The 23,785-nt window shown below is 45.5% G+C and overlaps 1 pseudogene; it reads left to right on the top strand.

Annotated features, from left to right (window-relative positions):
* Positions 1-22,712, top strand: part of LOC112220221 — a 75,231-nt pseudogene extending 52,519 nt beyond the window's left edge.
* The last annotated feature ends 1,073 nt before the right edge of the window (positions 22,713-23,785 follow it).

Here is a 23,785-nt window from a genome sequence, read left to right as displayed (position 1 = left end):
GTGAGGTGGACCCGTCAAGTGTTCGTCAATGACCTGCAGGAGCACCAGAGCAACCTGAAGATGTGCTGTGAGCTGGCCTTCTGCAAGATCATCAACTCCTACTGGTAACTTCTGGGACACCACCCACAATGCATTACCAATGAAATGTGTTGTTACCATGTGTTTAGAAATTCATACCATAGTGATATGGCCATTGGTGGACATTCCGCCAATGCTTTCAGCTCTTACTGTTAGCTGTTCTATAGTTGCTATGCAGGACCTAAATTCACCTGTTCAAACAGCAGAAAGTGTAGCTCTCTGTAGCTCGGTAATATGAGAGTGAAAATAAATAGGTGTGTGGAAAGTGTACCTACCTCCATATTGTGTGTGAAAGTGTACCTACCTCCATATTGCCGTTAACACCTCTTTTCCCTCCCCCTGCAGTGTGTTTCCACGGGAACTCAAGGAGGTGTTTGCATCGTGGCGACAGGAGTGCAGTAGCCGGGGGCGACCGGACATCAGCGAGCGTCTGATCAGTGCGTCTCTGTTCCTGCGTTTCCTGTGTCCGGCCGTTATGTCCCCGTCGCTTTTCAACCTGATGCAGGAATACCCTGATGACCGCACCGCACGCACACTCACACTCATCGCCAAGGTCACGCAGAACCTGGCCAACTTCGCCAAGTGAGTGTGTGTGTGGGTTTATGGAGTGTGTGTATTGGTGTTGAGTGCGTGTGTGTGTTTGAGAGAGAGTATGTGTTCTATATACTCAACCTATCTCTCTCTCTCTCTCTCTCTCTCTCTCTCTCTCTCTCTCTCCTCCCTCCCTCCCTCCCTCCCTCCCTCCCTCCCTCCCTCCCTCCCTCCCCCTTTCCCCCTCCATCCATCCCTCTCTATCCCTCCCTCCCCTCCCTCCCTCCCTACCTCCCTCCCCTCTCCTCCCTCCCCTCCCACCCCTCCCACCCCTCCCTCCCTCCCTCCCTCCCTCCCTCCGCTCCCCTCCCACCCATCCCTCCCTCCCTCCCTCCCAACCCCTATCTCCCCCTTTCCCCCTCCATCCATCCCTCTCTATCCCTCCCCTCCCTCCCACCCCTCCCTCCCCCTTTCCCCCTCTATCCATCCCTCTCTATCTATCTCTCCCTCCCTCCCACCCCTCCCTCCCTCCATCTCTCCCAGGTTTGGCAGTAAGGAGGAGTACATGTCCTTTATGAACCAGTTCCTGGAACATGAGTGGACCAACATGCAGCGCTTCCTGCTGGAGATCTCTAACCCAGAGACCATCTCTAACACTGCAGGGTTCGAAGGTTACATAGACCTGGGACGGGAGCTGTCCACCCTGCACAACCTGCTGTCAGAGGTCGTCTCTACCATGGACCAGGTAGGGCTGACCAGGCAATGACAACTAATACAATGGACATAGTAGTAGTCACATGAAATATACAGCATACTGTATAGGGACAGGAGCTTTTTCCAAGACTCCAGGTCCCAAGTTTATCCTGACTATGTTAACTGATTAGGAACAACTCCAGGTCCCTAGTTGTAACCTCTATAACTAGCCTGGAGTTTTCCCCTGGTCAGGTCATGAAGTCAGGACTAAATACATAATAATATTATCAGCACAGCCCTTCTGCATTTAGTAATGTACTGCGAGCAGTAGCATGTTAACCTAACTAGATTCAATCATGTGTACAGCACGCTATTGCTTACATAATACAACGACTGCTGTGAGACTGAGTGCTCTATTGGAATGCTCTGAGGGCCTGGGAGGACATAGATATACAACACTATGTTTATGTGGGAGGCATCCAAATGGATTTGTAGGGACACCTAGTGCATTAGCCATGGTTCCGCTTGGAGAGCCATCCCAGCGTGTTAATTACTAGGTATATTGGGGGCAAAGCCCATAGACTCTGTGTGCTGCATCCCATCCTCACTGAAGACAGCACTCCCGTCCGTCTCCAACCAAAATAAAGTCCTTCAAGCCTCTGAGGCCGGCCTGTTTCATTATTCAGACTGAAGGACATAATCAGAGGGAGATTAGCTCTCTGTAATGGGAACAAGAATACCCCAGCCAGGCTCACTGTCTGATACAGGCACAGGGAGGTCTCTACTGATATCCAAGGTTTAAGTCAGTGCATGTAAAAGTTACAAAATTGCCACATGAATGCTTAAATCGGTTCAAACAGTAGAGTAGAAAACTGTGAAGGATGCCATGAATACACAGCTTAACAGTGAACCTAAGTAGGAGGAAGTTTGCCCCAAACAAGGCCAGTCTTGCATCTCCCATACTGCCCCGCCCTAATGAGTTATTAGGTTTGGAAAGGATTAAACTGATCCTAGACCTGTGTCCAAAGGCCTCAACTTCTACACAGAGCTACCATGACCGCTGACCCTATCTCTGACCTTGAACCCCTCTTTAACCCTCAGAGCTCCGCCTCCAAGCTAGGTCCCCTACCCAGGATCCTCCGGGAGGTGAACACAGCGCTGAACAACCCGTCCAGCATGACCATGAGCATGACCCCTCCGTCCTCCTCTGACCGTATGGGGTCACCGCCCAATGCTGGGGCAGGCTGCAGCATCTCCACCGGCCTACAGAAGATGGCCATCGACAATGACCTTTCAGGGTAAGGACAGGGTTTGGGATAAAAGAAAGGGAATGAGGGTGGGGTAAGGGTTAAGGAGAACAAGAGCAGATAAAGCTAGGGGTATGGGTAAGGACAGGGAAAGGGTTAAGGAGAACAAGAGCAGATAAAGCTAGGGGTATGGGTAAGGACAGGGTAAGGGTTAAGGACAACAAGAACAGATAAAGCTAGGGGTATGGGTAAAGACAGGGTAAGGGTTTAGGAGAACAAGAACAGATAAAGCTAGGGGTATGGATAAGGACAGGGTAAGGGTTAAGGAGAACAAGAACAGATAAAGCTAGGGGTATGGGTAAAGACAGGGTAAGGGTTAGGAAGAACAAGAACAGATGAAGCTAGGGGTATGGGTAAAGACAGGGTAAGGGTTAGGAAGAACAAGAACAGATAAAGCTAGGGGTATGGGTAAAGACAGGGTAAGGGTTAGGAAGAACAAGAACAGATAAAGCTAGGGGTATGGGTAAGGACAGGGTAAGGATTAAGGAGAACAAGAACAGATAAAGCTAGGGGTATGGGTAAGGACAGGGTAATGGTTAGGAAGAACAAGAACAGATAAAGCTAGGGGTATGGGTAAAGACAGGGTAATGGTTAGGAAGAACAAGAACAGATGAAGCTAGGGGTATGGGTAAAGACAGGGTAAGGGTTTAGGAGAACAAGAACAGATAAAGCTATAGGGGTATGGGTAAGGACAGGGTAAGGGTTAGGAAGAACAAGAACAGATAAAGCTAGGGGTATGGGTAAAGACAGGGTAAGGGTTAAGGAGAACAAGAACAGATAAGGCTAGGGGTATGGGTAAGGACAGGGTAAGGATTAAGGACAACAAGAACAGATAAAGCTAGGGGTATGGGTAAAGACAGGGTAAGGGTTTAGGAGAACAAGAACAGATAAAGCTAGGGGTATGGATTAGGACAGGGTAAGGGTTAAGGAGAACAAGAACTGATACAGCTAGGGGTATGGATAAGGACAGGGTAAGGGTTAAGGAGAACAAGAACAGATAAAGCTAGGGGTATGGGTAAGGACAGGGTAAGGGTTAAGGAGAACAAGAACAGATAAAGCTAGGGGTATGGGTAAAGACAGGGTAAGGGTTAGGAAGAACAAAAAGGAAAGGGTATAGGTAAGCATGGTTAAGGGGGTTTTCTCGTTTGGGCAAAAGTCCGTCCACCATCCTCTCTCCTCTGTGACCCAAAAAGCGATAAGTGGTTGAGTGGTCAAGGAGTGTCTCAGTTCATTAGTAGGCAAACGGAAGACGGTCCTCCCCTCCTCTATAGCCTCCTTTTGGCAAGGAAGCACAAGTGTTTTGATACCTGTCACACCCTCTTTGAATCAGCTTTATACTTTTGAGGAGAAAACCATGCACACGTTTCAGAAAACCATATGATACTTGTGATTTTATCTATAAATGTCTGGCACAACTAAGTTGTTCCTGTCACTTTACACTTTTATTTGGGGATCCACTTCTGTAAACGTCATTTGCCTGAAGAAGGGTCTCATTTTATACAGGCGCATTTTCGTCCACGTTCCCTATCCTCACCGCATCTCCTCGATTACCTTTGACCTTTTTCAAAAGTAGGCGAGAGAGGACAGAGGAGGGAAGACGCAGGAGTTGAGCAAATCCAATTGACGAGCCCACTTTATCAGGCCACGCTAATGTGCCCCTTCTTCCCCTTCTCATCAGGCTGGCAGTGAACCTGCAACCCCAGTCAGATTTATGGAGGCTGGAGTGAACGAGTCTAGCATTCTAGCAGTCCTTATTAATTACACCACATTCACAGAGAGAGGGAGAGAGGGAGAGAGGGAGGGAGAGAGAGCGAGCAGTCGTAGGTAGAAAATAGAGGTTTAGGGAGAGAGAGAGTATTAACGAGAGAGAGAGAGATTATGGGAACATAAATTCTGTCTGTCAAGGTAATTGCCAGACAATAAAGCTGTAGACTTGGTGGTGAAGGAGAGAAGGGAGGATGAGTGCGGATCACTTAACTAGCTATATGACTCACATCCTCCTCTACTGATGGGCTGCTGTTTCTATACCATGTGTCCTGTTGAGTTGCTGTTTCTATACCATGTGTCCTGTTGAGTTGCTGTTTCTATACCACATGTCCTGTTGGGCTGTGGTTCTATACCATGTGTGCTGTTGGGCTGTGGTTCTATACCATGTGTCCTGTTGGGCTGTGGTTCTATACCATGTGTCCTGTTGGGCTGTGGTTCTATACCATGTGTCCTGTTGGGCTGTGGTTCTATACCATGTGTCCTGTTGGGCTGTGGTTCTATACCATGTGTCCTGTTGAGTTGCTGTTTCTATACCACATGTCCTGTTGGGCTGTGGTTCTATACCATGTGTCCTGTTGGGCTGTGGTTCTATACCATGTGTCCTGTTGGGCTGCTGTTTCTATACCATCTGTCCTGTTGAGTTGCTGTTTCTATACCATGTGTCCTGTTGAGTTGCTGTTTCTATACCACATGTCCTGTTGGGCTGTGGTTCTATACCATGTGTCCTGTTGGGCTGTGGTTCTATACCGTGTGTCCTGTTGGGCTGTGGTTCTATACCATGTGTCCTGTTGGGCTGTGGTTCTATACCATGTGTCCTGTTGGGTTGCTGTTTCTATACCATGTGTCCTGTTGGGCTGCTGTTTCTATACCATGTGTCCTGTTGGGCTGTGGTTCTATACCATGTGTCCTGTTGGGCTGTGGTTCTATACCATGTGTCCTGTTGGGCTGTGGTTCTATACCATGTGTCCTGTTGGGCTGTGGTTCTATACCATGTGTCCTGTTGGGCTGTGGTTCTATACCATGTGTCCTGTTGGGCTGTGGTTCTATACCATGTGTCCTGTTGAGTTGCTGTTTCTATACCATGTGTCCTGTTGAGTTGCTGTTTCTATACCATGTGTCCTGTTGGGCTGTGGTTCTATACCATGTGTCCTGTTGGGTTGCTGTTTCTATACCATGTGTCCTGTTGGGTTGCTGGTTCTATACCATGTGTCCTGTTGTGTTGCTGTTTCTATACCATGTGTCCTGTTGTGTTGCTGTTTCTATACCACGTGTCCTGTTAGGTTGCTGTTTCTATACCATGTGTCCTGTTGGGTTGCTGTTTCTATACCATGTGTCCTGTTGAGTTGCTGTTTCTATACCACATGTCCTGTTGGGCTGTGGTTCTATACCACGTGTCCTGTTGGGCTGTGGTTCTATACCATGTGTCCTGTTGGGCTGCTGTTTCTATACCATGTGTCCTGTTGGGCTATGGTTCTATACCATGTGTCCCGTTGAGTTGCTGTTTCTATACCATGTGTCCTGTTGGGCTGTGGTTCTATACCATGTGTCCTGTTGGGCTGTGGTTCTATACCATGTGTCCTGTTGGGCTGTGGTTCTATACCATGTGTCCTGTTGGGCTGTGGTTCTATACCATGTGTCCTGTTGAGTTGCTGTTTCTATACCACATGTCCTGTTGGGCTGTGGTTCTATACCATGTGTCCTGTTGGGCTGTGGTTCTATACCATGTGTCCTGTTGGGCTGTGGTTCTATACCATGTGTCCTGTTGGGCTGTGGTTCTATACCATGTGTCCTGTTGGGCTGTGGTTCTATACCATGTGTCCTGTTGGGTTGCTGTTTCTATACCATGTGTCCTGTTGGGCTGCTGTTTCTATACCATGTGTCCTGTTGGGTTGCTGTTTCTATACCATGTGTCCTGTTGTGTTGCTGTTTCTATACCACGTGTCCTGTTGGGTTGCTGTTTCTATACCATGTGTCCTGTTGGGTTGCTGGTTCTATACCACGTGTCCTGTTGGGTTGCTGTTTCTATACCATGTGTCCTGTTGGGCTGCTGTTTCTATACCATGTGTCCTGTTGGGCTGTGGTTCTATACCATGTGTCCTGTTGGGCTGTGGTTCTATACCATGTGTCCTGTTGGGCTGTGGTTCTATACCATGTGTCCTGTTGGGCTGTGGTTCTATACCATGTGTCCTGTTGGGCTGTGGTTCTATACCATGTGTCCTGTTGAGTTGCTGTTTCTATACCATGTGTCCTGTTGAGTTGCTGTTTCTATACCATGTGTCCTGTTGGGCTGTGGTTCTATACCATGTGTCCTGTTGGGTTGCTGGTTCTATACCATGTGTCCCGTTGGGTTGCTGTTTCTATACCATGTGTCCTGTTGGGTTGCTGTTTCTATACCATGTGTCCTGTTGGGTTGCTGGTTCTATACCATGTGTCCTGTTGGGCTGCTGTTTCTATACCATCTGTCCTGTTGAGTTGCTGTTTCTATACCATGTGTCCTGTTGAGTTGCTGTTTCTATACCACATGTCCTGTTGGGCTGTGGTTCTATACCATGTGTCCTGTTGGGCTGTGGTTCTATACCGTGTGTCCTGTTGGGCTGTGGTTCTATACCATGTGTCCTGTTGGGCTGTGGTTCTATACCATGTGTCCTGTTGGGTTGCTGTTTCTATACCATGTGTCCTGTTGGGCTGCTGTTTCTATACCATGTGTCCTGTTGGGCTGTGGTTCTATACCATGTGTCCTGTTGGGCTGTGGTTCTATACCATGTGTCCTGTTGGGCTGTGGTTCTATACCATGTGTCCTGTTGGGCTGTGGTTCTATACCATGTGTCCTGTTGGGCTGTGGTTCTATACCATGTGTCCTGTTGGGCTGTGGTTCTATACCATGTGTCCTGTTGAGTTGCTGTTTCTATACCATGTGTCCTGTTGAGTTGCTGTTTCTATACCATGTGTCCTGTTGGGCTGTGGTTCTATACCATGTGTCCTGTTGGGTTGCTGTTTCTATACCATGTGTCCTGTTGGGTTGCTGGTTCTATACCATGTGTCCTGTTGTGTTGCTGTTTCTATACCATGTGTCCTGTTGTGTTGCTGTTTCTATACCACGTGTCCTGTTAGGTTGCTGTTTCTATACCATGTGTCCTGTTGGGTTGCTGTTTCTATACCATGTGTCCTGTTGAGTTGCTGTTTCTATACCACATGTCCTGTTGGGCTGTGGTTCTATACCACGTGTCCTGTTGGGCTGTGGTTCTATACCATGTGTCCTGTTGGGCTGCTGTTTCTATACCATGTGTCCTGTTGGGCTATGGTTCTATACCATGTGTCCCGTTGAGTTGCTGTTTCTATACCATGTGTCCTGTTGGGCTGTGGTTCTATACCATGTGTCCTGTTGGGCTGTGGTTCTATACCATGTGTCCTGTTGGGCTGTGGTTCTATACCATGTGTCCTGTTGGGCTGTGGTTCTATACCATGTGTCCTGTTGAGTTGCTGTTTCTATACCACATGTCCTGTTGGGCTGTGGTTCTATACCATGTGTCCTGTTGGGCTGTGGTTCTATACCATGTGTCCTGTTGGGCTGTGGTTCTATACCATGTGTCCTGTTGGGCTGTGGTTCTATACCATGTGTCCTGTTGGGCTGTGGTTCTATACCATGTGTCCTGTTGGGTTGCTGTTTCTATACCATGTGTCCTGTTGGGCTGCTGTTTCTATACCATGTGTCCTGTTGGGTTGCTGTTTCTATACCATGTGTCCTGTTGTGTTGCTGTTTCTATACCACGTGTCCTGTTGGGTTGCTGTTTCTATACCATGTGTCCTGTTGGGTTGCTGGTTCTATACCACGTGTCCTGTTGGGTTGCTGTTTCTATACCATGTGTCCTGTTGGGCTGCTGTTTCTATACCATGTGTCCTGTTGGGCTGTGGTTCTATACCATGTGTCCTGTTGGGCTGTGGTTCTATACCATGTGTCCTGTTGGGCTGTGGTTCTATACCATGTGTCCTGTTGGGCTGTGGTTCTATACCATGTGTCCTGTTGGGCTGTGGTTCTATACCATGTGTCCTGTTGAGTTGCTGTTTCTATACCATGTGTCCTGTTGAGTTGCTGTTTCTATACCATGTGTCCTGTTGGGCTGTGGTTCTATACCATGTGTCCTGTTGGGTTGCTGGTTCTATACCATGTGTCCCGTTGGGTTGCTGTTTCTATACCATGTGTCCTGTTGGGTTGCTGTTTCTATACCATGTGTCCTGTTGGGTTGCTGGTTCTATACCATGTGTCCTGTTGGGTTGCTGGTTCTATACCACGTGTCCTGTTGGGTTGCTGTTTCTATACCATGTGTCCTGTTGGGTTGCCGGTTCTATACCATGTGTCCTGTTGGGTTGCTGTTTCTATACCATGTGTCCTGTTGGGTTGCTGTTTCTATACCATGTGTCCTGTTGGGTTGCTGTTTCTATACCATGTGTCCTGTTGGGTTGCTGGTTCTATACCACGTGTCCTGTTGGGTTGCTGGTTCTATACCATGTGTCCTGTTGGGTTGCTGGTTCTATACCATGTGTCCCGTTGGGTTGCTGTTTCTATACCACGTGTCCTGTTGGGTTGCTGTTTCTATACCATGTGTCCTGTTGGGCTGCTGGTTCTATACCATGTGTCCTGTTGGGCTGCTGGTTCTATACCATGTGTCCCGTTGGGTTGCTGTTTCTATACCATGTGTCCTGTTGGGTTGCTGTTTCTATACCATGTGTCCTGTTGGGCTGCTGGTTCTATACCATGTGTCCCGTTGGGTTGCTGTTTCTATACCATGTGTCCTGTTGTGTAGGATGAGTGCAGGACTCCCTTGAAAAAGAGCCCTTGGTCTCAATAGGACTCCCTGCTAAAAGGTTAAATAAAATAAAATTGTGGTTCGACACTTAAGTGTTTCATGTGTGGGATGAAGGGTTTGACTTGTTATGTTTTCATGTCTGTAAGGAGTAATAGATACACATGCACATCAACATCTACCTCTATCTTTCTCTCTGTCACTCAATCCCTCTCTTCTTCCCTCTTCCCTCTCTCTCTCTCTCTCTCTCTCTCTTTCTCAAGTCAATTCAATTGACTTTATTGACATGACAAGTTCATTATTACTTACATTGTCAAAGTATGCATATCGAAAAATATAAATAAAATATATTTATATATAAATAAATGGTGGGACCAACAGCAATAATAATAGTAGTAGTGGACATGGGATTACCATTAACAACAACTACAGCAACAACAACAATATTAATCAGAACAACAATACATTAAAGCAATGGTAGTAGACCAGTGTCAACTTGACTGAAAAGACAGTCTCTCTCTCATGACTGAGAAGACACATGACATGGTATGAAAGATAAAACAAAACGAGATGGGAAATATTATCGACATTACTTTGCACTTTTCACTGGCTGTCCCTCAGGTTGTGGCAGGAGGACACATATTTGGCTTTTCACTGGCTGTCCCTCAGGTTGTGGCAGGAGGACACATATTTGGCTGCCAAAACTGCACATTTTGGCTTTTCACACAATAAATATTAGATTTTTTCTTCATCTTTTATAGTTTCAAATTCTTTGTATTGAATTAGAATTTTGGGAAAGAAATATTCTCTTAGGTCTGAGTATTTGTCACAGTGTAATAGGAAATGCAGCTCTGTCTCTACCTCTCCCCTGGAGCAGAGTGAGCACAGCCTGTCCTCTCTGGGCAGCCAGGTTTGTCTGTGATGACCGGTCTCTATAGCCAGACTGTCCTCTCTGGGCAGCCAGGTTTGTCTGTGACGACCGGTCTCTATAGCCAGACTGTGCTCACTGAGTCTGTACCCAGTCAATGTTTTCCTCAGTTTTCTATCAGTCACAGTGGTCAGATAGTCTGCCACCATGTACTGTCTGTTTAGAGCCAAATAGCATTGAAGTTTACTTAGATTTTTTTGTGGTGTCTTTCCAATAGGTGACATATTTTTCTTTTTGTTTTGTGATGACCTGGTTGGGGCAGATTTTCTGAGTGTTGTCCTGAGGCTCTATGGGGTTGGTTTGGGTTGGTGAACTGAGTCTCAGAACCAGCTGCCGAGGGGACTCTTCTCTTTTTTCATCTCTTGACATTGTAGAGCTGTGTGATGGAATATTTTGGTGTCACTTGTTTTTAGATGGTTGTAAAATTTGATGGCTCTTTTTTCTATTCGAATGAGGAGGGGGTATTTGCCCAATTCTGCTCTACATGCGTTATTTGGAGTTTTTCTTTGCACTTGCAATACAGTCTTTAAAAACTGCATGCAATACTTCAATTGGATGTTTGTCCCATTTGGTAAATTCATTATTAGAGATTGGACCCCATACTTCACTGCCATATAGAGCAATTGGTTCTATAACTCTCTCTAACTCTCTCTGTCTCTCTCTCTCTCTCTCTCTCTCTCTCAGGTTGGTGGACTTCACCCGGTTACCCTCCCCCACCCCGGAGAACAAGGAACTCTTCTTTGTCACCAGGAACGCTGGGATCCAGCCCACCCCGGCCCGCAGCTCTAGCTACTCTGAATCCAATGAGCCCGACCTGGGCATAGCCAACGGCAGCAAGAGCCTGTCCATGGTGGACCTCCAGGACCCCCGCAGCTTAGAGAGTGGCCCAGGCCCTGGCCCAGGCCCTGGCCCGTCAGACGGCCTGGGAGAGGGCATCGTTCCTGGGGGAGTGTGGTCGGCCCGAACCCCCCAGGGGAACATCATTGGAGGTCCTACTCTGAGAAGGCCCGTCCAGACCCCCACCACCCCCGGATCGGAGAGCGCCCCAGGCAGACCTGCTCAGCTTCTAGCCCCCCTGTCCTTCCAGAACCCAGTCTACCAGATGGCGGCAGGGCTGCCCTTGTCGCCGCGGGGCCTGGTCGACTCGGGTTCTGAGGGCCACAGCTCCCACAGTTCCCATAGCAACAATGAGGATGGGCCAGGAGGAGGAGGGGGGATACACAACTCCTTCCTGAACCACGGAGTAGGAGGTGGGGGAGCAGCGTGGAGGAGTATGCCCGTCGTTCGGGGGAGTTCATAGGCACGCGGAGGCAGCTGTCACTCACAGAGGCCCAGCACCAGCCCACCGTGCCCAGACAGAATAGCGCTGGCCCCCAGCGCAGGATAGACCAGCCCCTCCACAGACCACCGTCACCAGGGGCCGCACGCCCCCAAACCTGCTCAACAGTGGGCCCTACCCGCGCCCCTCCAGCAGCAGCATGATGTCATCCCCCGACTGGCCCGGCAACGGGCGCGGCTACGGCAACAGTCGTCGTCATCAAAAGGAGACAGCCCAGAGAGCAAGCAGAGAGCCCAGCACAAACAGGTAGGGCACTCAGACAGTAGTACAGACACACTCCCAGCTAAAACACACACACAAACACACTCAACACTAGTACAAAGGAGTGTGTATGCATGGGATAGCGAGGTTATTTGCTGACAGCCATGATGGTAGCTTTAGTGAGGGCTGCAGGGCTTCGACTGTCTGGGAGGTTCATCTCATACTGTATCATTGTAAAACAATAGAATTAGTTTCTCAGTTCATTTTCAGGCTAAATAAAGCTTTAAATAAACAAATAATACTCTGTTGTGGAAAGCTTCCACTAATACCACTTGATCGCATGTTAACAATGCCTGTATATGTGTGTGGGTGGTGTCTGAGCTCTCCTGTTATTCTATCTAATCAATGACAGTCATTGGAGCAGCCAGTGTGTATTAATAGTAATCCCATGTGTCTCTGCATAGTTAGAGGTGGAAGTCTAATAGCACAGGATCACTGGTAAACTTCTGTATGCGTAGGCCTATTGTTTCCTGGTTATGTACTAACAACACCAAATAGAGGATTTTCTAGAGTTTTGTCATTATTAGCATTATGCTTATTTGTGAAGGTGGCCCTTGGTTGAATCAGGATTAGGTTGCTAGATACAGCAATGTAATGCAGAGTTACATGCATGTATTTTATCAAGTCTCAAGGCTGGTTTATGGTTAGCTTATCATTAGCAGTTCATAGTAATGCACTCAAATCTTGCTGAGATGTGTACATGTGTGGCTGTGTGTATCGCTGTTGGGAGTTATAGTGTACTGTTTCTGCTACCGTCCTCTGGGCTGTTAAAGATGACCTCTTAACAAGCAGGTCACTGATAGGCTGGCTGGTCGAAGGTTGCCCCTGGTGATCTCTGGCCTCAAGGTGACAGGAAGGACATTCACATTCCCAGTTCCCATAATGCCCTGCTCTCCTCTAGGGACTGATTGATCGCTCAGCTTAGTGATTGGCTGACTAGTATAGCCCAAGGGTTAATGGGTTTGTCATGGAAACCCGATGGACGCCATTCAGAATCAGAATCACCTTTAATCATTGCCAATGACATTTACACATACTCAGAGTTGTACTTGTTGATATTGTGTTGCTAGTGATAGACAACATTTAGAGACAGAATACAGACAACAGAGTTTAAAATAAGTTTACATACATTATATACAAGTAGGTAGAGTGAGCATAGAGCTATAAGAGAATGAGCAGATATACAATATCCAGTGGGTATACGGTTGAAATACAGTGGGTATACGGTTGATATACAGTGGGTATACGGTTGATATCCAGTGGGTATACAGTTGATATCCAGTGGGTATACGGTTGATATCCAGTGGGTATACGGTTGAAATACAGTGGGTATACGGTTGATATAGAGTGGGTATACGGTTGAAATACAGTGGGTATATGGTTGATATCCAGTAGGTATACGGTTGAAATACAGTGGGTATATGGTTGATATACAATGGGTATACGGTTGAAATACAGTGGGTATATGGTTGATATCCAGTGGGTATACGGTTGAAATACAGTGGGTATATGGTTGATATCCAGTGGGTATACGGTTGATATCCAGTAGGTATACGGTTGAAATACAGTGGGTATACGGTTGATATCCAGTGGGTATACGGTTGAAATACAGTGGGTATACAGTTGATATCCAGTGGGTATACGGTTGAAATACAGTGGGTATACGGTTGATATACAGTGGGTATACGGTTGAAATACAGTGGGTATACGGTTGAAATACAGTGGGTATACGGTTGATATACAGTGGGTATATGGTTGATATACAGTGGGTATACGGTTGATATCCAGTGGGTATACGGTTGAAATACAGTGGGTATACGGTTGATATACAGTGGGTATACGGTTGAAATACAGTGGGTATACGGTTGAAATACAGTGGGTATACGGTTGATATACAGTGGGTATATGGTTGATATACAGTGGGTATACGGTTGAAATACAGTGGGTATACGGTTGAAATACAGTGGGTATACGGTTGAAATACAGTGGGTATACGGTTGAAATACAGTGGGTATACGGTTGATATACAGTGGGTATACGGTTGAAATACAGTGGGTATACGGTTGAAATACAGTGGGTATACGGTTGATATACAGTGGGTATATGGTTGATATACAGTGGGTATACGGTTGAAATACAGTGGGTATACGGTTGAAATACAGTGGGTATACGGTTGAAATACAGTGGGTATACGGTTGATATCCAGTGGGTATACGGTTGAAATACAGTAGGTATACGGTTGATATCCAGTGGGTATACGGTTGATATCCAGTAGGTATACGGTTGAAATACAGTGGGTATATGGTTGATATCCAGTGGGTATACGGTTGATATCCAGTGGGTATATGGTTGATATCCAGTGGGTATACGGTTGATATACAGTGGGTATACGGTTGATATGCAGTGGGTATACGGTTGATATACAGTGGGTATACGGTTGATATGCAGTGGATGTACACATTTACAGTATCAGTATGAATATCTAAATGCAGAGAGATTAACAAAGTGCAATGCAAGTTGGGTGCAGTTATTTAGTGTACAGTTCAGAGATGGATTGATGCGGTGTGCAGCATAGAGTGCATAGTCCTTTAGTCTCTGTGGTTGGTGAGGGCCACAGCATAGTCCTTTAGTCTCTGTGGTTGGTGAGGGCTACAGCATAGTCCTTTAGTCTCTGTGGTTGGTGAGGGTCACAGCATAGTCCTTTAGTCTCTGTGGTTGGTGAGGGTCACAGCATAGTCCTTTAGTCTCTGTGGTTGGTGAGGGCTACAGCATAGTCCTTTAGTCTCTGTGGTTGGTGAGGGTCACAGCATAGTCCTTTAGTCTCTGTGGTTGGTGAGGGTCACAGCATAGTCCTTTAGTCTCTGTGGTTGGTGAGGGTCACAGCATAGTCCTTTAGTCTCTGTGGTTGGTGAGGGTCACAGCATAGTCCTTTAGTCTCTGTGGTTGGTGAGGGCCACAGCATAGTCCTTTAGTCTCTGTGGTTGGTGAGGGTCACAGCATAGTCCTTTAGTCTCTGTGGTTGGTGAGGGCCACAGCATAGTCCTTTAGTCTCTGTGGTTGGTGAGGGTCACAGCATAGTCCTTTAGTCTCTGTGGTTGGTGAGGGCCACAGCATAGTCCTTTAGTCTCTGTGGTTGGTGAGGGCCACAGCATAGTCCTTTAGTCTCTGTGGTTGGTGAGGGCCACAGCATAGACCTTTAGTCTCTGTGGTTGGTGAGGGCCACAGCATAGTCCTTTAGTCTCTGTGGTTGGTGAGGGCCCAGCACGGGGGAAGAAACTGTTCAGGTGGCGGGAGGTCATGAGTGACCTGAAACGCCTGCCAGAGGTGAATTTCTGGATGTGTGGGTGACCGGGTGGGAGGGGTCGGGATGATCTTTCCTGCACGCTTCCTTGCCCTGAAGTCTTGGCTTCCTTGCCCTGAAGTCTTGCAGGACCTCGATGGACTCAACAATTGATGCGTAAAACCAGATCAGGATTAACTGGGAGATGTTGAGTTTTTTTCACCTGCCAAAAGTAGTCCATCCGCTGGTGTGCCTCCTTGCCAGGCCGCAGTTGCAATGAGAACTTGTTCTCAACTAGCCTACCTGGTTAAATAAAGGTGAAATAAAATTTTAAAAATGGTGACCTCTGTGATGTTGTCCTCCAACTTAAGGTTGTGGGAGATGATAGTCCACAGGAATTTGAAGGATTCAGCCGTGCTAACAGTTGAGCCATTAATCTCCAGGGGGAGAGATGGTGGGAGGAGTCTTCTGAAGTCAACCACCATCTCCATGGTTTTGTCTGTGTTGAGTTCCAGGTTATTGCGACTGCACGAGGCCACCAGCTGGTCGATCGCTCCACGGTTCATTGACTCATCGCCTTTGGTGATGAGACAGACCAGAGTGGCGTCATCTGCAAACTTGAGTAGTTTGACAGATGTGATATTGGAGGTGCTGTCATTGGTGTAGAGTGAGTGAGTAGAGGTGAGAGCATGCATCCTTGCAGCGCTCTGGTGCTGAGGGATAAAGAGTCCGAAAGGTATTTTCCCAGCTTGACAGATGGAGCTGGACAGGTTCAGCTGGGAGAGTTTGTCTTGTAGCAGTTCTGCGATGATGGTATTGAATGCAGAACTAAAGTCCAGAAACAATATCCTTGCATATGTCTTTGGGTTGAGGATGTAGTGTAGGCCCATGTTGTCTGCGTCATCCTCCACCCTGTCGTGTCTCTGGCTATCTCACACGGGCTATCTCTGGCGGCAGGGTAGCCTAGTGGTTAGAGCGTTGGACTATTAACTGAAAGGTTGCAAGTTCAAATCCACAAGCTGACAAGGTACAAATCTGTCTTTCTGCCCCTGAACAGGCAGTTAACCCACTGTTCCTAGGCTGTCATTGAGAATAAGAATTTGTTCTTAACCTCTTGATTCTAGCCATCCGGGATCGTGAATACAGCCTCAAGCTCATTACCATAACGCAACGTTAACTATTAATGAAAATCGCAAATGAAATGAAATAAATATGCTAGCTCTCAAGCCTTTTGTTAACAACACTGTCATCTCAGATTTTCAAAATATGCTTTTCAACCATAGCAAAACAAGCATTTGTGTAAGATTATTGATAGCTAGCGTAGCATTTAGCGTTAGCATCAGCAGGCAACATTTTCACAAAAACCAGAAAAGCATTCAAATAAAATCATTTACCTTTGAAGAACTTCGGATGTTTTCAATGAGGAGACTCTCAGTTAGATAGCAAATGTTCAGTTTTTCCTGAAAGATGATTAGTTTAGGAGAAATCGCTCCGTTTGGTGCGTCACGTTTGGCTACCAAAAAAACTGAAATTCAGTCATCAAAACGCCGAACTTTTTTCCAAATTAACTCCATAATATCGACTGAAACATGGTAAACATTGTTTAGAATCAATCCTCAAGCTGTTTTTCACATATCTCTTAGATGATATATCGTGTGTGGAAGTGTGCGTTCTCCTCTGAATCTCATGGGAAAATGCCTCCAGTTGAAGATTACGCACCAATTTAGACAAAGGACACCGGGCGGACCCCTGGTAAATGTAGTCTCTTATGGCCAATCTTCCAATGATATGCCTACAAATACGTCACAATGCTGCAGACAACTTGGGGAAACGACAGAAAGGGCAGGCTCATTCCTGGCGCTCTCACAGCCATATAAGGACACAATGGAAAACAGAGCCTCAAAAATTCTGCTCATTTCCTGTTTGAAGTTTCATCTTGGTTTCGCCTGTAGCATGAGTTCTGTGGCACTTACAGATAATATCTTTGCAGTTTTGGAAACGTCAGAGTGTTTTCTTTCCAAAGCTGTCAATTATATGCATAGTCGAGCATCTTTTCGTGACAAAATATTGCACTTAAAACGGGCACGTTTTTTTATCCATAAATTAAAAGAGTGCCCCTATATCCAAGAAGTTAACTGACTTGCCTAGTAAAATAAAGGTAAAATTAAAATAAAAAAATAATCATTAAATGTGATGACTGTTATTTTATCAAATAATTTCTCTGTAATTATTATTACGTGATTAAACTAATCATCTACATTTAATTAACTAGGAAGTTGGGGCACCACTGAAAATCTTCAGATTACAAAGTTAGAATTTTCTGAATATAACTCTTCAGATATTTTAATATCAGATATATTAGTCTTCTATTAATCAATTATTATTTACCTTACGTCCGTCTCATTTCAAACATGGTAGAATTCTTGTTTATCTGCACGAACCCAGCCTAAACCATGAATCATCCATACACCAATTGGCTTAAACATTTATTTACTATCTAAATAATCACAAAAAATGCATAAACTAACAGTAGATATTGTTTACTAACAATGATAGGGAAGATTCCCTAGTGGGCTAATCCGATATGACGGCTTGGTGGACAAAGGGAAGGGGGTGCGGACTGATAAAGGAGTGGGAAAGACAAAATGGATCACTACACACACTGGATAATTATAGTCATTGAAATGCTAATCCTTTGCACATGAATGGCCGTTCATTCTGAAATAATTGCAATAAATATATTTACGCCCAGGTGTCGTTGTTGTCTTCTCTGTTGGAATCCGTCTGCTGGAGAGTCAGTTCATCAGAGAGTCTCTGGTTACTTCCCCCGAAGTCACAATGTGCAAGGACCTGACTCCGGAGATGAGAAGCAGGTACGGGGGGTCAAACATTTATCCAGGAACACAACAGCAACAGCGTCAGCACATGGGTAAACAAGGACATATGACAAACAATCCCGAAGCAGGGAATAGAGCTAGGAAACAGACAGATATAGGGAAGTAAATTCTGCAAGTAATTGAGTCCACGTGAATCCAATGAGCGCTGATGCGCATGACAGGGAAAAGCAGGTGTGCGTACTGAAGGTGGCTTGAATGCGTAATGTTGTGGAGTCTGGCGCCCTTGTGTGCCAGAGGGAGAAAGAGCGGGAGCAGGCGTGACACAATGTCTTTCATGGTGGTAGCTTTATCAGCGGCTCCTGATATTGTCTGTTGTAATGGATACGTCAGGCATCCATTGTTCTTCGAATAGATGTTTTGGGTGTTGTCAGTATTTGCATCCTAGGTTTAGATAATTTAGTAATTAGTATCTAAGATTTGTTCTTATTCTATAGAGATCGATAGTCTCAGAGTTGAACCATTTCCAGCCGTGTAGCCAATGCTCCACGTGGTATGGTTAGGAATTCAACAACCATTGCAACCATAACTTACACTGGTGTTTGCGTGGTCTGATGTGAATTTCCTCAGGAGTGGGTTTTATTCGTAACAATACAATAGGCGGTTCCATGACGCCAGATCATGTCTATGTTCACAGGGGCGTGGCCGCTGACTAGTTAAACTTTACAGGGAATACTTACATTTTTAAACCTCTTAAATTTAAGGTTAACCTCACATTACATAATTTCACAAATTATTTAGTCTTTACTCATTCATTTTATACAATAATTAGATGCAAACCTCATAACGGAGGCTCCTGTATAAACAGAGTTATGGTAATGTGGCTGTATTGTCTTTCACAAGGTCACAAACATGAAACAAAACGGACTTCTCAAACAAAGCTGGCTTCTCCACCGACCGTTTACACATTCTCCAAAATAGGAGTATTGTTCCATTCTCAAATTCTGGGACGTAGTAGAATTGGCCTGGAAAATCCCTTTGTCTTACTGTGAAACTCTCTCTCAATTGCATGGTCAGGGAGAGTCTCTGTGGCATTTACGACCTGGGGCAATAAAACCTGGGTTTAGGAAAGAGAGAGTGAGAGAAAGAGAGGGGGAGGCCATGATCTACACCCAGAAAGGGCCACGTCATGACAGCCCTCTCAGGGATTTGTTAAGCATGTTGTTTTTAATGCCATCTTTCTTCCTCTTTGAATGCCATTAGATATATATAACAGGTGGATTAGAGAGAGACATTGAGAAGAAAATCAATGCTTGATTGAGTCGCTGTCAGGCTGCACTAACTGGTTTTCAGCTCTGTCTGCTGATGCATGTATTTTTAATAGAGCAATGCTATACTGAGGAGATTGCAACTAAATTGTAATCCGTGTAACACAGCTGTAATCAAAACTGACAAAGTATAGTTTATGAAATGATCCTGTCTCAATCCAGTGTAGAAATTATGATATTGTACAACCTCAACTAACATCACATTAACATGTTACTAACTGACTGACTAAACTGACGAACATCATATATTCAGTTGAAATCTCTTGCCTGTCTTGACCTTGGTATTTGACAATGAAATGACAGGGCAACATTTTAGCTAATATATTTTAATTAATTCAGTTCACCATATTTGAGATTCAAATACAGATATCTAGTCATTTTCAAAGGTTTCAGTTGCGGACTGTTTTGGATCCCACGATGTTCTCACCAACTGTCAGTCACCATAACTGACATATCTAATGACACACACACACACACACTCACACCAGGATTTCTGTTAGGAAAATGTGTTGACGGCCATTTGAGAAATGTACCTGACCCATATGCATTGGCTGCATAGCCCATTAGGGCTTCCACCCACAGTGATCAGAAGAACAGAAGTCACATGTAGATTATGGTAATGCAGAACACGCAACTCGTGTAATGAAGCAGCCAATAAAACGTAATTTTCAAACATTTGCCAAAATTCTAACCAGCTCACCTGGGAACATTCATAGTCTTTTGTTTGGAAAGCTCCAGGTGAGAAATGAGCATGTGTCTGGTTTCTCTGTCCTGATAATGTTGAGGGAGCGCGTGAACATGTGTCTGGTTTCTCTGTCCTGATAATGTTGAGGGAGCACGTGAGCATGTGTCTGGTTTCTCTGTCCTGATAATGTTGAGGGAGCGCGTGAGCATGTGTCTGGTTTCTCTGTCCTGATAATGTTGAGGGAGCACGTGAGCATGTGTCTGGTTTCTCTGTCCTGATAATGTTGAGGGAGCGCGTGAGCATGCGCAAGCATAGAAATACCTGGGCTGCTGTGCAGAAATGTAGGAAAGTGTTTTCTAACATCCATTGCTAATGTATGCTATTTGAAAAAAACTTTCCAACAATCTTTCCAACAATCTCCCCATGGATAATCACCAATCCTCAGTGTGAAAGAGCAGTGGAAGTTATAGGTCTACTGCTGCATTGACCTATGGACAATGAGTTCCATGCACTCATTTCTTTAGCCGCCAATGGATCACAGTGTATCAATGTTTCCATATGGCAGAAGCTGGTGATATCGCATTAGTTAACTTTTAACTATTCAATTTTTAGCATTTTAATTCAGATCAACGATTTTCAGAAATGAAAACGTTCTTATTAAAATGAAACTGTTCCACGAAAATGTGCATATGAAAATCATAACTGGCACGCAGAATGGTAGAAACGTGAAACTCATGCACTGCCTATGAAGTTTTATAAAAGAATTGCCTCCACGTTTCCATGGTCGGATTTTGCTTATAGGCTACTTTGAAGCACGGTAAGACATGTCCAACAGTATGAAATAAAACATTCAAGTTTCAAACAGTGAAGTATGTTTTCAAAATGCATACTTCCTCCAGCTCACATTGTAAAGTGGTGGGTGACGCACTGATATCCTGTTGCCTGGACTTGAATGGTGAATGGGAGGCGCTCTTCAATTACCAGTTGAGAAATAAAAAATAGTAGCTCTTTTAATCGTGCACCAAAACTGTTAACACTCATTTGCATGTAGAATTGTTGTGCAATGAATGGACTTATGAAATCATGTGTTTTACTCCAGCAGACCGATAAGCATGACGGTCAAATGTATTTGCATCGACTGGTATTTCCATCAATGAATAAAAAGCATTATTTTGCAATGAGATTTTTTTATACATTCATTTTGTCCAGCAACAGTTTTATTGGCTTTTCATTTTTTTCATCGGCCAAAAGGCTTTTAATTGATTTTCATTAGCCAAAAAACAATTGCCTGCTAACAGAAACCCTGTCACACACACTCTCTCACAAGCACTCACAAGCAAGTGTCCTCTACAAGCACCAGCCAACACACACACACACACACACACACACACACACACACACACACACACACACACACACACACGCCACTCTGCTTTAGTGTTCTATACATTCCATGTGCATTTCAAGCTTCCTGTGTGTACATACTCTGTATGTGTGGATGTACACTATTAATACAAAGGTATGTGGACACCCCTTCAAATTAGTGGTATCGGCTATTTTAGCCAAACCAATTACTGATAAGTGTATAAAATCGAAAACACTGCCATGCAATCTCCATAGACAAACAGTGGCAGTAGAATGGCCTTACTGAAGAGCTCAGTGGCTTTCATCGTGGCACCATAGGATGCCACCTATCTAACAAGTCAGTTCATAAAATTTCTACCCTGCTAAGAAATTGTAAGTGCTGTTATTGTGAAGTGTTAACATCTAGGAGCAACAACGGCTCAGCCACGAATTGTTAGGCCACACAAGCTCACAGAACGGGACCGCTGAGTGCTGAAGCGCGTATAAATCGTCTGTCCTCGGTTGCAACACTCACTACCGAGTTCCAAACTGCCTCTATAAGCAATGTCAGCACAAGAACTGTTCGTCGGAAGCTTCATGAAATGGGTTTCCATGCTCAATGCCAAGCGCCGCCTGGAGTGGTGTAAAGCTCGCCGCCATTGGACTCCAAAGCAGTGGAAACGCGTTCTCTGGAGTGATGAATCACACTTCGCCATCTGGCAGTCCCACGGACAGATCTGGGTTTGTCAGATGCCAGTAGAACACTACCTGCCCCAATGCATAGTGCCAACTGTAAAGTTAGGTAGAGGAGGAATAATGGTTTAGGGTTGTTTTTCATGGTTCGGGCCCCTTAGTTCCAGTGAAAAGAAATCTTAACCCTACAGCATACAATGACATTCTAGACGATTCTGTTCTTCCAACTTTGTGGCCACAGTTTGGGGAAGGCCCTTTCCTGTTTTAGCATGACTATGCCCCTGTGCATAAAGCGAGATCCATACAGAAATGGTTTGTCGAGATCGGTGTGGAAGAACTTGATTGGCCTGCACAGAGCCCTGACCTCAACCCCATCAAACCCCTTTTGGGATGAATTGGAACGGCGACTGCGAGCCAGGCCTAATCGCCCCAACATCAGTCCCGACCTCACTAATGCTCTTGTGGCTGAATGGAAGCAAGTCCCCGCAGCAATGTTCCAACATCTAGTGGAAAGCCTTCCCAGAAGAGTGGAGGCTGTTATAGAAGCAAAGGGTGGACCAACTCCATGATTTTGGAATGAGATGTTCGACGAGCAGATGTCCACATCCTATGGATATGTAGTGCATGTACTATGTACCGTATGTCGGTGTGTGTGTACCATATGACGTGTGTGTCCTTCTCGGCTCAGCTCATGTGTGTGTTGTGTTGGTTCCACTAGGCCCCCTCCCCAGTGAAGCCCAATGCACTGGACCGTACGGCTGCCTGGCTGTTGAATATGAATGTTCAGTATGTAGACCATGAGGGGATGGACCCAGAGTTCAGAAACAGAGAGGATCTCACTCAGGCCGAGAAGGTAACGTCACAAATCAAACTCCATGTAACCTCCTTAACCTCCCAGTACCCCAGTTCTCAGCACCCACCCTTTAGACACCTCCTCTCCACCTAACCCTCAACACTACCCCCCTTGCACTTTAACCAGCACTTTCTCTACTCCCCTCAACTTCCAATGTCAAGCCCTCACTCCTACCCTTAACCCTACCCCCTTACAACTTACAATCACTCACAATAAACCTGCATCTCTAATAACAGATACTCATTTTGTATGGTCAAAGGATTTCAACCAGGTATTCCTAGACTCTTACAGTCAAATTGTGAATGTGTGTGTATGTCCATGTGTGTGTGTATGTCCATGTGTGTGTGTATGTCCATGTGTGTGTGTATGTCCATGTGTGTGTGTATGTCCATGTGTGTGTGTATGTCCATGTGTGTGTATGTCCATGTGTGTGTGTATGTCCATGTGTGTGTGTATGTCCATGTGTGTGTATGTCCATGTGTGTGTGTATGTCCATGTGTGTGTGTATGTCCATGTGAGTGTGTATGTCCATGTGTGTGTGTATGTCCATGTGTGTGTATGTCCATGTGTGTGTGTGTGTATGTCCATGTGTGTGTGTGTATGTCCATGTGTGTGTGTATATCCATGTGTGTGTGTATATCCATGTGTGTGTGTATGTCCATGTGTGTGTGTATGTCCATGTGTGTGTGTGTATGTCCATGTGTGTGTATGTCCATGTGTGTGTATGTCCATGTGTGTGTATGTCCATGTGAGTGTATGTCCATGTGAGTGTGTATGTCCATGTGTGAGTATGTCCATGTGTGTGTATGTCCATGTGAGTGTATGTCCATGTGAGTGTGTATGTCCATGTGTGTGTATGTCCATGTGAGTGTATGTCCATGTGAGTGTGTATGTCCATGTGAGTGTATGTCCATGTGAGTGTATGTCCATGTGAGTGTATGTCCATGTGAGTGTATGTCCATGTGAGTGTATGTCCATGTGTGTGTATGTCCATGTGTGTGTATGTCCATGTGAGTGTATGTCCATGTGTGTGTATGTCCATGTGAGTGTATGTCCATGTGT

Source organism: Oncorhynchus tshawytscha, unplaced genomic scaffold (assembly GCF_018296145.1).
Source record: "Oncorhynchus tshawytscha isolate Ot180627B unplaced genomic scaffold, Otsh_v2.0 Un_contig_6549_pilon_pilon, whole genome shotgun sequence".
Lineage (NCBI taxonomy): Eukaryota > Metazoa > Chordata > Actinopteri > Salmoniformes > Salmonidae > Oncorhynchus > Oncorhynchus tshawytscha.
The sequence above is the reverse complement of the archived record's forward strand: the minus strand, read 5'-3'. Positions and strand labels throughout refer to the sequence as shown.